We start from the raw sequence: 17,216 nt of genomic DNA, 5'->3' as shown, positions 1-17,216 counted from the left end.
GGGAGTGAACAGTTATCACAGCTGCCCTCTCTTTGTGCACTGAGGCAGTTCAGAGGAGCTGGCTGTTCCAGAACTCTGGTCTCCCCACCCTTGTTGTGTAGGAATGAATCCCCTTGCTCCCTTGGTCATACAGGACAAAATTAGTATTTTCCTTGAAGAATTGTACTAAGACCAAGCAATAAGCAAAATAATACCCTCAGACATCAGGATAGAACTGCTCTTTGTCCCATGGCTGATCATCAAACTCAGTCCACATATCACCTTAGCCTGTCATCAGCCATCATCTGTGTCATCGCAGCCACACAGATCCGGAGCTTGGCTTGGTGCTAGTCCATGCCAAGAGTGACCCTCAGGCTGAGGTAAGTGGAAAGAGGCACCACAGCCCAACCTGCCAGGGGGTCTCCTTTCTCTGAGAACCTGTTTCCTTTTCTGCTGTCTCGCAGGGCCCGCCCTCCCCCCACGCTCCTCTGTACCTTGGCTACATACAGCACATCTTCCTGCTGTTTACTGCCCATGTCTGATCTTTCGTCTGGGCTGTGCCCCTCACCCCTGTCCCTGAGACAGTTCACAGAAGCCAGGATACGATGGGCTGTTCTGCCACCCTCAAGTTTACTCCTGACATGGTTGCTCTGTGCTCCCAGTCCTTGAAGTCTGTCTGACTACTCTTGTTTCTATATGCTCCTCTGACCCTCCTGACCTCTCTTCTGTCCCTTCCTGTATTCAGCAGCCTCAGCTCTCATTCTCAGCTCATTGACTGAGGAGTTCTGACAGACATGTCCTGGGCCCCAAAAATGATAAAATAAGCCTCCTTTCCCCCCAGCAGGTGACGACTCCATCTTCCCTCCCAAGTCATACAGAAACACAACAACCTCTTCCTAAAAGTACGCTCACATACTCGCATACCCACAGACAGCTGCCTCACACATGTTCAGACTCTCCTAGATGGGACATCATCCCAATCTTCACTTCTGAGTGGGTGCTCGTAGGCTTACATTCCCAGGCAGGCAGACACACACCCAGGTATACAGACACAATCAGGTGCCATAGGCACATACTCGCCATATGCACAATCCATAAACACACCACATATACTTCCACACACACAAACATATTTAAAAAATGCACAGGCACCTTACAGTCACACACGCCACATGCAAGTACAGAAGCATATACATGTGCACATACAAGGAGAGAGAAAATCTCAGAGTGGGGTATGATGCCCAGAAATACACATAAATGTGCATGCGCATGCACACACACACACACACACACACACACACCTAGAAATTAACACACATTACAAAAGCAAGTATACTCACTAAGACAAACATACATGCACACACATGAGAAGAAGCCACTTATGTCTACTAAAACTGTCCAAATTTCAAGAAAGAAAGTAAGTTAAAGATGGATTTCTAAGCTTCTGGTTCTTCCCTCATCCCAGGCCTAGAATGCATAGATGTGAAGCTAATGATCTGACAGTGTCTGTCTTTCTCTGTTTCTCTCTCTTTCTCTCTGTCTCTCTGTCTCTCTCTCACACACACAAGCACACGCAGAGACATGCAAGTGGGCTCTCTCACACACAAACACGTACACACACACATGCTCTCTCACATTCTCTCTCTCTCTCTCTCTCTCACACACACACACACACACACACACACACACACACACACACATCTTCACAGAAATGGTAGGGGGGGAAGTTGAGGGTGGGCAGGTCCCGAGCAATGGTTACTGTGAGTAGGTAGCACCTACATCCTCCCTGGAGCCCTGGGTCACAGAAGAACCCAGTTCTTGGCACCCAGCCCAGACAGATCCAAAGGGCAGAGCCATGCCAGCCTGCTTCTCAGCTCCTTCTGTTCACTGTTCCCTGCTTCTTCTCCCTGGTGTGAGGCCTCCCTTCCTGCTGGCATGACCCTCTTGGAATGTAGCTGCGAAGAGAAAGCAGATATACCTGCTGTTCTCTCCAGTCACTAGTCTCAAGAATCTTGCCTCGGAAAGAAGAAGACAGAGTGCACGTGTGCAGAGGGTGATGAAGGAGTACAAACAACCTGCATGCCAAGTCAGGGAATAGGAGATCAGCAGGCAAAGCAGCAGACAAGTATCTGGGAGGAAAAAGAGGAGTGAGTGGGGCATGGCAGTGGAATCCTACCCTGTGACCTAGAGCTGCCAACACAGCAAAGATTTCCTCAGGACTCCCAAGGGGTCCCCCAGCACCCCCTTTTACCCTCCAGCTCTGTGAAATCAGACTGATTCCCTGAGAAAGCCTCAGCCCATGGCATGATGACCTTTGACATGAGGCTTGGGACATGTAAGTAACAGCTACATAGACTGAAAACTCTTGAAGAACGTCAACAGCAGAGGGCCTCAACACAGGGCCCTGGTCATTGAGGTCATGCTACCTTTCACTCCCCTCACCATGTGGCTTGATGCCCCCAAAGCCCTCCACCCTCAGTCAGTAGACGCCCACACAGCAGGGTACAAGAGCTCCAGCAGGCAGGAGTGGGACTGCTCAGGCCAGACCCTGAGTTCCAAGGACCAGGAAAACTGTGACACCCAATAGTCTCCAGGCAGGCTTGTATGTGCCTCTCCAGTCCTGGCAAAAAGCGTGTGGATCAGTGATGAGATTGTGTGAGAATAAAATCAGCAATTAGATTTCGAAGGGAATAAAAGCCTCTGAATTATCAGTTTTACAAAAATTGTCAGAAGTGGGCATGCCAGGAGAGTAGAAGAATCTGTGTACCTAGAGCAAGAACCCAGTTAGACCACGAAGCTAGGGTTTTCCTCAAGGTAGCTCACAGTCTATCTACATCAGCATCCATGTTCCCACATGTATACTGAAAGCAGTTCCATGAGTGCAGTTGGTGCCAAAGTGGATCTAGGAAGGTGATGCGGGGACTAGTGGGATGTGACATATTTACCACTCCAAGAACCCATGGACTGCAGTAGCCTTTCTCTTCCACGGCAACTTACTGTGTCCTGCTTTGTTGCAGGCAGGGATCACCAGCCAGAAGTCATGTCCATGGCTTTTGGACACCAACAGCGGTAGCAAACCCAGGGGCTGTTGTGTCTCTCTGCTAAGGCAGAGAAGTCAAGAGTGGACTGGTTGCTGTGAGCTCCTTCTTCATATCTACCTCCCAACCCCACCCCAGTTCCGGCAGACTATAGAGGATACTTATCTCTTAATAAAGATGAGGTTAGGAAATCACTACCTGTCCCTGTGCCAGGTGATCAAGAGTGTGGACCTCGCTGCCAGTGAGGTCTCTGCACAGCAAAAGTAAGCCTTTGATGGGTCAGATGTTGTGATGTTTGGGAAGGGAGGATGTGGGCCATTCATCCTTGGACTGGTGGAGTTAACAAGCAGGCCATCAGGCATGGTACTAACTCCTTGGTTATGGGTAGGAGCCCCCAAGGCTGTGGAAACATGACTCATGGCACTGAGGCAACTGCTTTTCATTCTTCGATAAACACTCTCTCTCTTTTGGTGATGCCCCCCCAGCTCACACCTCCCCCCCCCCACACCCCACCCTGCACATCCCGGTGTATGATCATCTATTTCCTCAGTCCTCGAGGGTTGGGGCTGCTTGTACTACATACACCCCTGGGGAAAGAATGAGATTTGGAATCAGAAGGTTTGACTTCCTCACTTTCACTGGGCTGTCTGACAGTGGACACAGACTTTTCATTTCTTTGAGTCTCAGCATCCTCAGTAGTAAAGTGGCTATTACAATGACAATACCTACTCAACAAGATGGTTAGGAAAATTAAATGAAGTACTGGGTACGCAACTGCTTTGTGTAGTGCAAGGAGGGACTAAGCAGATATTATTCTTATCATTGCTAAACATAATAATAGATAGCAATGTGTACTTACGAAGCCGGTCACATTCCCACTAATTGTGTGTGTGGGGGGGGGACCCTCCTCTGTCCTGTCTGACTTCTCTGGAAATTGCAGCAGTGTCTATGGCCAGAGGTTTAGTCCAATTTCCCACTGTCATTTTACTGGAATGCAAGCTCCGTGGGATCAGGATTATGTCTGTGTGTTTGCTCCATTTGTTGGTATATCCCAGGTGCCTGGAATGGTACCTTGTGCATATTAAACATTCAAAAAATATTAGTTGTGTGAGTGAATTAACCTTTTTGAGAATCTATCTAGTGGAAAATAATGTCAATAATAGTGTGACGAACACTTTCAAGTTAGTGAGGTACTCCCACAAAGAAATCAGCTGACAGCAGAATATTACATCACTCATCTTTATGTAGAAGAGAATTACTTTACAATATGGAGACCACTGAAGCTTAGGGGGCACGTGCAATGAATCATTAAGTTAAAGGTAAATCGTGCAACAGCAAAGCCAGAAAAGTTGTTAGGAAGCTCTGAAGATGGTACAGGATTTCCCCACCCCCCACCCCCGATCCTGGGGCAGATTTCTGAATGAGGAGGGAATATAATTCGTAGTTATAGCTCATGCTAATTGAGCATCTATTACATTCCGGGCATGTGTTTATATCACCTATATCATATAATTTCACCCTCACCACAACACTATGTGATAGGGTTTATAATCCTCCATTTTCCAAATGAGATATCTGGGATTCAGAGAGGTTAAGTAGCTTATACGGGGCCATGCAAGGTTTCTACCAAGTGGCAGAATGAAGATTTGAAACCAGGTCTCTCTAAGTCCAAAATATGCACTTTGCTCTCAAATATTAAATGGCACTGCCCTCCATCATCTGTGAGCCGTTTCAAAATATTCATATGGGATATGCCAGTTCTTGGGCGAAGTTTGAAACCACTAGAGGGATATAGGCACCATAAATGGACAGGGAGGCACGTTTACACAGACTGTCTGTTAACCGAATTTCAAAATTTAATACAGTATGCTCTGCTGTGCAAACACAAAGTGGCTTATTTGTTTCCCATAACTAATCCTGCTTTTCCAGTACACACTCCAATGGATACTAAAGGGGGACAGGTAGGCCACTTACATTTCACGATTAAAGACTCTTCAGGCTCTTCCAGTTTGGCTTCTTCATTTCGGGCAATTATTGAGTCAATTCTAACTTCTACTTACTTCTTCTCCTCTGTAAAATGATGTCGTGGATTGAAGGACAGAGTGTGGCTTAAGTGATGTCATGGTGGTGGCCATACAGAGGTGCCCTCTGTCTGAGTGCTATTCTTTGGATTCTGATTATGTGGCGATGTAACTTGAATACCGCTTCCTTACTGGACTTTCCTCTTGCCAGACTTATGGATCCCCTTGAGATTTGGTTGCAACTCAAAGTTGACTCCAATGTGGGCGCCCAGTATGACATTCACTACAACAATGGTCTCTGGTCGTTTGTCATTACACACTGTGCACTAGGTTGATTAGCGTGCCCCCAAGATTCATGTCTACTTCAGGGTGTGACTTTATTTGGAAACAGGGTCTTTGCAGATGAATTAGTTAAGATAAGGCCATATTGGATTAGGGTGGACCTTAAACCCAGTATGACTGATGTCTTCATAAAAAAAATAGAGAATACACAGAGACACAGACTCACACGGAGGAGCACACCATGCAAGGATGGAGGCAGAGATTGGAGTGACGCCAAGGAAGAGCCAGGATTGCTGCAACCCTTCAGAGGCTAGGGAGAAGCAAGGAGGGATTCTTCCCTAGAGGCTTCAGAGGGAGCATGGCCCTGCTAACGCCTTGCCTGAGACTTGTACCTCCAGAACTGTGCAAGAATACATTTCTGTTGCTCTCAACTTCACAATTTGTGATACTTTGTTACAGCAGCCCCGAGAATCTAATACATGCACCAGTAATGAGACTTTGAGCACATACCTCCGACATATGTGTTGTTTATTAATTTACAGATTATATACTGGCAACACTATATAGTATGCAATGCTCATCATAAAACATACGTTAAAATTAGAAATTTAAAGAGATGTGATAAAAATAAATATGCTTAGAATTTCTAGTGTTTCCTTCCCGTACCTCAATGTTCTTCTTACCCACCTCATACGTGTACACACCCCACTTTGTAGACCAACGTGCTCCAAGATCCCTTCACCTCAGAGTCACTCTGATGCGTTCAACAACATTCAGCTGTCTTCCGTACCCTTCCAGAAGGCTGGTGAAATAGTCTTAATCTCTTCCAAAGCAAATGGGAGCTAAGGAAGTTTTAGAAGCGTCACATGGGTCTGATCTCTCCATATCCACCCTGAGTGAAGTGTCTTCACAGACTACAGTAAAGCTTTTGTCTTCCAACACTCATACTGGCTTCAGTGTTGTGGGCACATGCTGCCTCTATATCCAGCTATATCCACCCATCCCGACCTAATACCATCACCTACGGGATTTCTCGGAAGATGATGTTAGGACACACATATCTAACTAATATTATTATTCTTTCTCTCTCTCTCTCTCTCTCTCTCTCTCTCTCTCTCTCTCCCTCCCTCCCTCCCTCCCTCCCTCCCTCTCTCCTTCCCTCCATCTTTACTTCCCCCTCTCCCTCTTTCTTTCACTCACCTCTCCCTCCCTCACTTCTTCTGAGAAAGAAACACTTTCATTTGCCTCTTCTTTCTAAGAGTCAGTGACCTAATTCTTCTATATTATACCATCCTTCTTCTCAAGGGAACTTACACAATTTCCCCCACCCCAGGGCCATTGTGACTATTGGAAAGCAAAAGATCTATTGCAAAAAGGATGACAAATACTTACATTTATTGTTTCAAACTAGTATTGACATTACACAACTTTGCTTTGGGGAGCTTATTCAACCCCGTGAGCAAAAGATGGTGAGACCATCATGCACACTACCCCTGGCCTCTACTGATCCTACTTAGATGAAAAGTGTCAAGGTGGGACTGCTCCTTTCTTGAATATAAAACAAGAGGAAATGACAGTTCACCCAGAGGTGAACATGAGAGCTGATACACTAGTCTCCAATTTCTACTACTATTCCTTGGAGAACCTAGTAAGATCTGAATGGAGTGGGTCCAAGGGGTTTTTATTTCCTGGGAATATGCATGGACATGTTCAAGAATCTTCCCTTTTGAGTAGAGGAGAGCAGCGTTTCCAAGGGATCCTGCCAAGATTTACCACTCTTCTTCCAGTGTGCTAGTTGTAAGGATGGGAAGTAACTGACAGAGACAGTTCCCAGGACTGATGTGTATGTGTTTGTGGGTCAAAAATTGATGGGGAGAGATGAGCCCTAATTCCTATAAATGGAATGTGGAATATGTACCCATTCCACAATGACAGTAAAAACCAGGACACATGATCTGACTAAGGGTCTTTTGTTTCTAATTACATCTCTATTTTTCCACTATGAAAGTTATACCTATTAAGCACATTAAAGCAAATTTTCAAAATAGAAGAAAAGAAGAAAAGAATTACCCTAAACATGCCCATCTCCGACCCTCTGGCCCAAGGACCAGAAAAACTGCCAGTATGCCCCAGCTGGGCTTCTAGACCAGGACCCCTTTGTTTCTCCAGTCCTGGCAAGAAAGTGAGCAGATTATATTTTCTTCAACAAATAAATGGCATGGACAAGATGAGGGGGAAATGTAAAACATTAAAAGACTAAGCCACATATCAACCATATGCAAAGTGTGGGACTTTTCAGACCCTAAGTTGAGCAAACAAATTCTATAAATACATAAATCACGTATAAATACAAGTCTGATGAGGCAATTGGGGAAATGGAAAAGTCATTAGGTAAGAGATGATGCTAAGTCAGTCTTGGTCATTTTCTCAGGTATGATATTGTGCCGTGGTTCTGTTGAAACCGGTCCTTATCTATTAAAGTGTATTTCTGGATAAAATGAGTTGATGTCCACATTTTTCTTAACACTACTCCAGAGAAACAAAACAAAACAACATTTTTTTTTTAAAGTATGGTGGGGGTTAGATGAAACGAGAATTGAAGAAAGTTAATGATTGTTGAAGTTGATGACTCTTGAACCTAATGGGTACATGGAGTGCATTGTACTATTCTTTCTGCTTTTATGTGTTTGCAATTTTCCATAATAAAAAGTTAAAAATAAAAAAATGAAATGCTTGGATTACTGAGGGTAACGGGAGGGGGGTAAGAGATGAGGGACAGAAAAAATAAGAAACAGTCGGATTCGTGGGAAATGAAATATGAAAAATGCCCGTGAAATATCAGTCACTTATTTATAGACATTGTGGCAATTGCAGATCCTGGCAGATATAAGCCATCCTTAAACAAATGGTGCTGGGAATAGTTCTGCAATTTTAAACAATGTTCATTTACTCAGAGAAAGAACTTTGAAAGGAGGGCCTGCCTTCTTGATTTCTTAAACACATTTCAATTTAGGGAAATCACTTTTTTTTTTCCGGTTCTTGTTGAAGGACATGTAAAGAAATTTTGTATGCAATAATATGGACCTCTGGTAAGAATACTGAGGGTGGTGTGCTGGAAATTTTCTTGCCTGAAAGAAACCAGGTGACAGGAATTATTAGCTCTCTTATATGTAAGCCTGGTAGAGAAAATAGTTCAGGTGCAGAGAGGTTTTCAGGGGTTAGAACCAAGGGCACATCTCTTAACCAAAGTCAGCACCATCTGCAATGCAACAGCAATACAGCAAGGGAATCTTGCACTCTTTAGGAACTTCTGCCGAGGGGATCCTCTGTCCCGGGGGATCCATTACCCTGGGACAGAGGGTGGCAATCTTTCCATAGTTCTCCACCAAGTATCATACCTCTGTTCATTGCTGTGCTAGTGGTAGAACAGGGTGCTAACTGAGACAAGTTCCCAAATGTGTGTGTGTGTGTGTGTGTGTGTGTGTGTGTGTGTGTGTACCCCCCCACACACATATGCGTGGGCACGTGTGTAGATGGGATGGGTCCTCGCTGGAAAGGGGACGTGAGAAGCTACCCCATTCTACAGAAACTGTATCTTAAAAACAAAAATAGAGAAATGTGCTTTGAAAAAGGTGTGTTATTATTTTCTTTTCTTTTATTGAACATATAACATAGGCACATGACAATAATTTGTGGAAACAAAGAAAGAGGAAAGAAAGTCAAATGTTATCTCATCACCATAAACCGCCACTGCTTGTATCACAATATATTTGCTCCCCTCTTGTAGTCTGTGCATATGAATGTTTTAGATGGCTAACATCATACCATAAATAGGATTTTATGTCCTGATTTTTTTGACTTGACTTTGATTTGTGAATATAGGCATATGAATCCTCATAAAGGTATAAAAATTGAATCACATTTGCCCACACACTAATCAGACTGCAGTTTTCAAAATGACAAAATTAGATGTAATCAGACCTGTCCTTGAAAATCCAGAGCGTTTGATCTCTGTAGGTCTGATTTTCTCTGAAGGCAGACAGAAGGAGCCCCAAGTCTCAATCACTGGCAAACTGTGAGATGGGGGCTGGCAGGAGGAAAGGAAAAGAGGATGCTCTAGGGTCACCACTTACTGCTGGAGTTACTTGCCCTTTTTACCATCCAGCTCATAGAGCGGGCCAACCCCTGCTCCTGGGCACCGAAGATCATAAAAAATGGAGCTGCAATAGGATAAATCCTAATGAAGAATCAGGGAAGCAACTGAGAGCTGAAGAGAATCTATCCTGATTTCCAGAACCCCTTTCACCTCTAAATGAAAGCCTGCATGGGAAAGAAAGCTTGAGACCACATACATGCAAAGATGATATTCGAAAACAATCTACAAGTGGTACAGTCATTTAAATCAATACATGCATCAGTATAGAAATTGAAATTTTAGATATATTCCTTTTTGTCCCTTGAATAAACTATTGATGATAAAACTTTTTAACACACGATAGAAGTTTTAGCTTGAGAGCCAACTTCTATTAAAGTGCATAGACACTGCTTGATATGATTTCTAAGTGTTTTTTTTTTTTCAGCTCTGTCACTATAGGGAGCCTGCCAAGGCCCACATATTCTTCCTATTTTCATTATTTCAATGTCTAGTTCTGCAGAATGTTGATTCTCTCTGTTGGTTATTTGAAGTAAGGTGGTAAACATAAAGTTTATTGGGAAAAGACTTTCACATATTGACTTTACATCATTTTGTGGACCAGCCAGAGATCATTGAACATGATGACTTATCACCAAAGTAAAACATTTAGGAAATTATCTGACAGGTCAGCTAAAATCCCAGACTTTCTCCCTAGCTTTACCCTGGTAACATCTTTCCAAATTCCAATACATTGTCACCTGAGTATTTTCTCATTAACTCCATTCTCTCAAGCATGGATAGTAAAGTTTGGTAAATTATTTCATATGGTGTTCCTTCCAAATTTTATATTTTAAGTAAAATTTTACAGAGCTTCTCAGGTTGAAACAGTGGAAGGGTAGGGGCACCTGGTTGGCTCTATCAGTAGAGCATGTGACTCTTGATCTCAGGGTCCTGAGTTCAAGCTCCATGTTGGGTGTAGAGCTTACAGAAAGAAAGAAAGAAAGAAAGAAAGAAAGAAAGAAAGAAAGAAAGAAAGAAAGAAAGAAAGAAAGAAAGAAAGAAAGAAAAGAAAGAAAGAAAGAAAGAAAGAAAGAAAGAAAGAAAGAAAGAAAGAAAGAAAGAAAGAAAAAAGGCCTGCTGAGAAACAGTGGAAGGGTGACCAACTGACTGGTTGGTTGGCTCAGGACTATCCCAATTTTAGCACTAAAAACCCTGTGTCCTGAAAACCTCTCTCCAGGACATAAAAGGTCCTGGTTTTCACAGATGGATGCAAAAGGTGTGTGGGGGGGAACATATGACTCTTATGGTGGCCCCCACAATCGGGGCTGAAAGTGATAGTGCTTTTAGTGTCAAATGGATACCGCATGGATTACAGCCTTCCCTATTTGCTGTGACTCTTGTCCCCTGACTGTTGATATTGACAACCATAATTTGGGGGTTCACAATAATGATCATGAATTTTGCATCACCTTTTGTGATGTGACTTGAGAGTGCAACTTAAGCATGTTGTAATCCTGAGTGTTGAGTCCCTAGCCTGGCACTCAGCAGACACATAGGGAATGGCTATTGAATAAATTTCCAGGTATTTGTCCCACTGATAGACACAAAGATGTGTGAAATGATGCTGTACACGTGTATTCTCTGCAGCATGATTGCAATGACAGAAAGAAGGAAATAACCAACAAATCTAACATAATGTAACTGGTTAAAATGATCAAGGTCAGAAATTTTATGCAGCCATGAGACTATAAGTCATCTCTGTTTCTTGTGATTTTATTTATTTATTTGAGAGAGCAAGAGCTGTGAGTGGGAAGAGGGGCAGAAAGAGTGCGAGAGGGAAAGAATCTCAAGCAGACTTCCAGAGGAAAGCAGAGCCCCCAACAGGCTTCGATCACATGACCATAAGAATGACCTGAGTCAAAATCAGGAATGGAAGCTTAATGAATGATCCACCCAGGAGCCCCATAAGTCTTCTCTTGATGTTCTTATTTTTAAAACTCTAATTTTCAGGGTGCCTGTGTGGCTCAGTCGGTTAGGTGTCCAACTCTTGATTTCAGCTCAGGGCATGATCTCATAGTGGTGGGACTGAGCCCTGCATTGGGCTCCATGCTGTCTGTGAAGGCTGCTTAATATTCTCACTGTCCCTCCCTCTGCCCTTACCCCTCCCTTTCAAAAAACATAAAAATAATTAAATAATAAATCTCTAATTTTTAGTTCTGCACTATTAAAATATATTGTTAAATATTGTATATAATATGTAGAACATAACTGTTTGATATACATATACATATTGAGATGATTATTACAAACAAACTTATTAACACATTATTCCCTCACAAAGCTACCATTTTTTGTGTGTGATGGGAATACCTTAAATCTACTGTTAGCAATATTTTAGTATTTTATATGGTAATATTAACTATATTTTTCATGTACATTTGGTCTCAAGACTTTTACATCCTATAGAGCTGCAAGTTTGTGATTCATATGCTTTCTAGGATGTATTGTTAGCTTAAGGAACACTGGGAAGTACAATATTTATGTTATTGCTACCATTTGTGTTAAAAATGAACTAGACAGCACCCATTTAGGTTTGTATTTCCACAGAATATTTCTCTAAGGATACAAATGAATCTAGGAATAGTAGTTAACATCTGGCAGGATGAAGGTTAAGGCTGAGGTCAGGAGAAGGAGGGAAACATTCATTATATACGGTTTTGTACTTTTTGAATTTTCTTCCTTATGTGTATTGTCTATTCAAAATATTAATTTAAAAACATAAAATAAATCAATCCTTCCTAAAATTATATAATTGGTGGATTTTAATGTCAGATACATAGTCATATGTTTTACAGATTCTTGTATTGTTCAAAGATGATATAGACTACCTTATCTTTTTTATATTGCTATGAGATGGGCCATTAGCAGTTCATTTTTTAGCAGTTCATTTTTATATCTCTTTTATTATCCCAGAGATTCAGAAGATTCACGACTCTTCTATTTAACATCAAAGCTGGAATTTTATCCAAAATTGGTGGTCTCTTGATTCTGCATATTTTTGATTTTTTAATTTAAAAATCTTAGCATTTTAGATACCAAAACACTGTGCCCATTGACCGCTTCGAAAATAACTAAGAAGTTAGAAGAAAGAAGAATCAACGTAAAAGCTAATGTATTCAGTGGTAGTATCAATTATGTAATTTGGGGATAATGGGGAAGTAACGACTTGTTCTAAAGCACTGAGAACTTCATAGAAAACGGAAAGCACAACTAAGCTGGCTACCAGGAGACAGGTCAAATCTGTAGTCAATAAACTCCATGAATGTTTCTCAGACATCACTGCAATAGGATGCCCATTTAGCAGGGTTTTGCATGACATCTAATCTGTGTACTGTCTGAATATCAACTCCACATTCATGCCCTTCTGCTGAGCCCTCAGGCAAGCCTCTGTTTAAGAGCCTTTCCATAATCAGACCTGAGGGGCTCTCCAGTTATAGCTCTAGCATCCTTGTCACTATCCTACTGGAACATATAGTCTGTTGGCGGCTTAAGTGAATGAGGTTTCCTTACTCCCTCACACAGATGCTCAGTAATTTACTAAGAATTATGTGCAAAGACAGTGAACTGAGATACATGCTCCAATATATTCTACCATCCAAAGAGCAAATACCATATGATTTCACTCATATGTAGAATTTAAGAAACGAAACGAATGATTATAGGTTTAAAAAAGAGAGAGGCAAACCAAGAAACAGACTCTTAATTATAAAGAACAAACTGATGGTTATTAGAGGGGGAGGTGTGGGGGGGATGGGTTAAATGGGTCTTAGGGATTAAGGAGTGCACTTAACGTGATGAGCACTGGAGTTGTATGTAAGTGTCAAATCACTAAATTATACACTTAAACCCAATATTACACTGTATGTTAACTAACTGGAATTTAAATAAAAACTAAAAAAAAAAGGAGCTGAAGCAAATAAATGATAAGGAGAGAAAATATAGCCCTCTGTCAAAATTTCTGGAGGCTTCAGGGCTAGCTGACCCCATTCTCATCTGTGTGATCTTGGGTCAATGTGAAATGATCCCTCCATTTTCCTATCTGTAAGGTGTGGATAACAATATCTATTTTGTACCACAAGTGATAGGATACATTCTAATGGGTATAGAGAGAAGAGCACATAATATGCACTTAATAACTAGTTTGTAACAAATTTGCCCACTAAGCAAACAAAGTACTCAGGGCATTATGAAGCAAGAGCAGTCAGGATATGGAATTCAGAGAGGTCTGTGCATATGAACATGGAAAAGACCTATGCCTTTATTTTCACTTACCTTTAACTTAATTTGAACATGTCCTTCAATTATTACCCTAGGCAAGAAATCACAATAATATGATTAGTACATGTGACAATGTCACCAATAAAGATTTTCATATCACATTACATTTGTTTCACATTTCTCAAAATATCCTTTATGCTCATCACTATTTTGAAATTATGATAGTTATGTTCCTTCTACTAAGGCCAGATGGCCTTGACCTGTGGTTCTTTATACATTAACCCACAACAGTGGTTCTCAAAGTCTGGTCCCTGTACCAGCAACATCAACATTCAGCACCAGCATTAGCTAGTTAATTGTTAGAAAACAAACTATTGGGCCTTAATGTAGTTACAAAGCTAGCAGTCAGCATTTCCATCTATGTCTGCTAACCCAGAAATAATCTAGGGGAAAAATTTTTCTTCATAAATTAGTCAATAGTTCCAAAGAGGTTTCCCTCAGGTACTCCTACATGACTGAGATTTGAACATGCTTTCCAGCTACACTTCCACAGGACACTTTCTTTCTTTTTAGGTGGTCTCTTCATAAAAAAGGGGCAGGTTTAGGAGAGGGTGAGGGGCTGGGGCAGTGTCCAAACTGAGGGACCCAAAAGGACCCTCCTTAAGAGAGGCTGGGTCCAGGCACCTGAGTGGCTCAGTCAGTTAAGCATCTGCCTTCAGCTCAGGTCATGATCCCGGAGTCCCAGGATCAAGCCCACATTGGGCTTCTCCCTCTGCTTCTCCCTCTGACCCTCCCCCATCTCATGATCACTTTCTCTAATAAATAAATAAAATCTTTAAAACAGAGAGAGAGAGAGAGACTGGGTCCAGGGGCGCCTGGGTGGCTCAGTTGGTTAAGCATCCAACTCTTTTTTTTTTTTTTAAAGATTTTATTTATTTATTTGACAGAGATAGAGACAGCCAGCGAGAGAGGGAACACAAGCAGGGGGAGTGGGAGAGGAAGAAGCAGGCTCATAGCAGAGGAGCCTGATGTGGGGCTCGATCCCACAACGCCAGGATCACACCCTGAGCCGAAGGCAGATGCTTAGCCGCTGTGCCACCTAGGCGCCCCAAGCATCCAACTCTTAATTTCAGCTCAGGTCATGATCCCACGGTCGTGAGATCCAGCCCAGCATTGCCCCACATTGGTCTCTAAGCCCAGTGTGTGGAGCCCACTTAAGAATCTCTCTCCCTCTCCCTCTGCCCCTCCCCTTCCACCCCTCCTCCTCTCCATGCTCTCTCATGCTATAAATAAATAAATAAATAAATAAATAAATAAATAAATAAATAAATAAATAAGAGGCTGGGTCCAACAGCACCCTGTCTGTATAGTGCTGCTGTATTCTGAGGGACACCCTCCTGATCTGGGGGATCAGAGAAGGCCTCCTTGAGGAGGGAACACTTGAGCTAGGTATAAAACGGGGAAATCAGAAGGGAGACCAGATCCTTGAAGATGGGCCCAGACCAAAGTCAACTCTGGGGATGGAACTGGGGCAGAACCTCTGGGGTTACTTCATGGAATCCTGATGACCTGTCCCCTCTCCCTGTTGTAACCCTCAGGCCTCTATTTTCAAGAAGTGGATTAGAATCACAAGGTTTGGTCTAGGTAGAATAGGCTAGTTTGTAGGAGTGATAACTGGCTGTTTTCCAGGTAAGGGTGGCACTTCTGGGACTTACAGGGCCACTAAGCTCTCTCCTTACCCCACTCCAGATTTCTGCCAAAGGAGGACACACAAGACAAAAGGTAATTCAGATGGAGGGAAGTAAGGGAGATAGGAGGGACTTCCCCTCAAGCCACCAGAGGCCTTCACCTTCTCCTGTGTCATTCAACCACTTACCAGCAATAGGGCATGCCATTTCCCCTCTCTGACCCTGCCTTCCCCCAAAGTCCTCCTGGGTTTTCAGTGGTGACTCTGTTTCTGCTTCTTTCACCTACTGCCTCCTTGTATGTGTGCTCTTCCATACTCTGGTGCAATCTGTCTAAATCCCAAGTCAAAAATCTCCAATATTACACAAAGCCAAGTTCCATGGTATTGGAAAACCCTGCTATCCTTGCTATTATTATTACTTACTAAAGTCCTTGGTAAATTCCAGAAGAAGACAAACCAATATGCCAAAAGGCACATTGGTTTAAATAGGTCACCCCAACTCCTGAGGCTCCTCTAATGAAAGCTCAGTCGCATCCAGCGAAACTGAAAATTCTACCCTGAAAACAGTAAGCCTTCCCTCTCTGGTGTGAAGTTATGGCAGTTAAAGCCATGAGAGTGGCAGTGGCCTTTCCAGTCAGCCACATGGTCATTAACTGACTTGGGGGCCAAGTATCTGTGAATTGGAAACCGCATTAGGATTTCTGCTAAGTTTATGGTAAGAACTGCTAACAGGTCAAACCAACCCTTTTCTTACTTGGGGAAACGGAATTGTAAAAATGATATGTAGCTTGCTTAAATTTACAAACACAACTAATAATGGTGGGAAAGTATTTAAGAGCATTGCTCTCTTGTCTCCCAGGCAAATGTTCCTGCAAACATCTGAATATTTGAACCTCTCAACCTATAGTCACTCTGGGCTACAGGACAGTTATGGTGGTTTTTCCCTCCAAGATCATGATGGTCTGTGCTCACTCTGACAATTCATATAGATTACTGAATCTCTTTGATGTTCTAAAATCGCTGATATTTATTTTAGAAAGACACCTGCAATACCACCCCTGAGCCTGAGAGAACTGAATCCTAATCCTGAGGTTTAGAAAGGAGGTGCCTGACTGTTTCAGAGAGATTAAATGTAGCATTAAACACCTTCAATGATGAGCAGGAATATCCTTGGGGTTGGACAGGAAGGGCAAGAAGCCCTAGAGATAGCAGCTTTAATGGGGGTTGTGGCCTTGAATGCTGTGTCTGTTAAATGGAAGGAAAAATCTCCTGGGCTATGAACTCCTGGAGGACACAAATCATTTTATTCTGTATTTCTCACAGCACAACCTACCACAGTAAGACACTTATAGGATCCATGTACACTTGTTGAGTGGGTGTTCCCATACATGACCTGCTTAGGAGAGAGAATCTGGTGAACTGAGCAGTAACTTTGAGAAAATTTGGAAAGACAGAAGTGTTCTCTTTTTCTCTACTCTAAGTACCAGGCATTGTGCTATAGGCAGATTTTAAAATGGGGACTGAGAAACAGATGTGAAAGAAACAGGTGCCACAAAGATCCTTTACATATACTATGATTTAGTGTTCATAACAGGTTAGGATTATTATTCCTACTTTTGTTTAACAGCACAACTAAGGCTCAGGGAGGTTAGGTGTTTTATCTGAGCTCACACAGCTAGTGAGTGCCTGGGCTCTCCTATCCGAGTCTAAAGCCCTTACTAATGCTTCCTCTCACCACACTCCAGAATAATATTCCTCCTTCCACCTAACTCCCAGAGATCAGATTTTGATGGGTC

Source organism: Ursus americanus, chromosome X (assembly GCF_024610735.1).
Source record: "Ursus americanus isolate L20-20 chromosome X, mUrsAme1.1.p, whole genome shotgun sequence".
Lineage (NCBI taxonomy): Eukaryota > Metazoa > Chordata > Mammalia > Carnivora > Ursidae > Ursus > Ursus americanus.
This window is presented reverse-complemented; position numbering follows the sequence as displayed.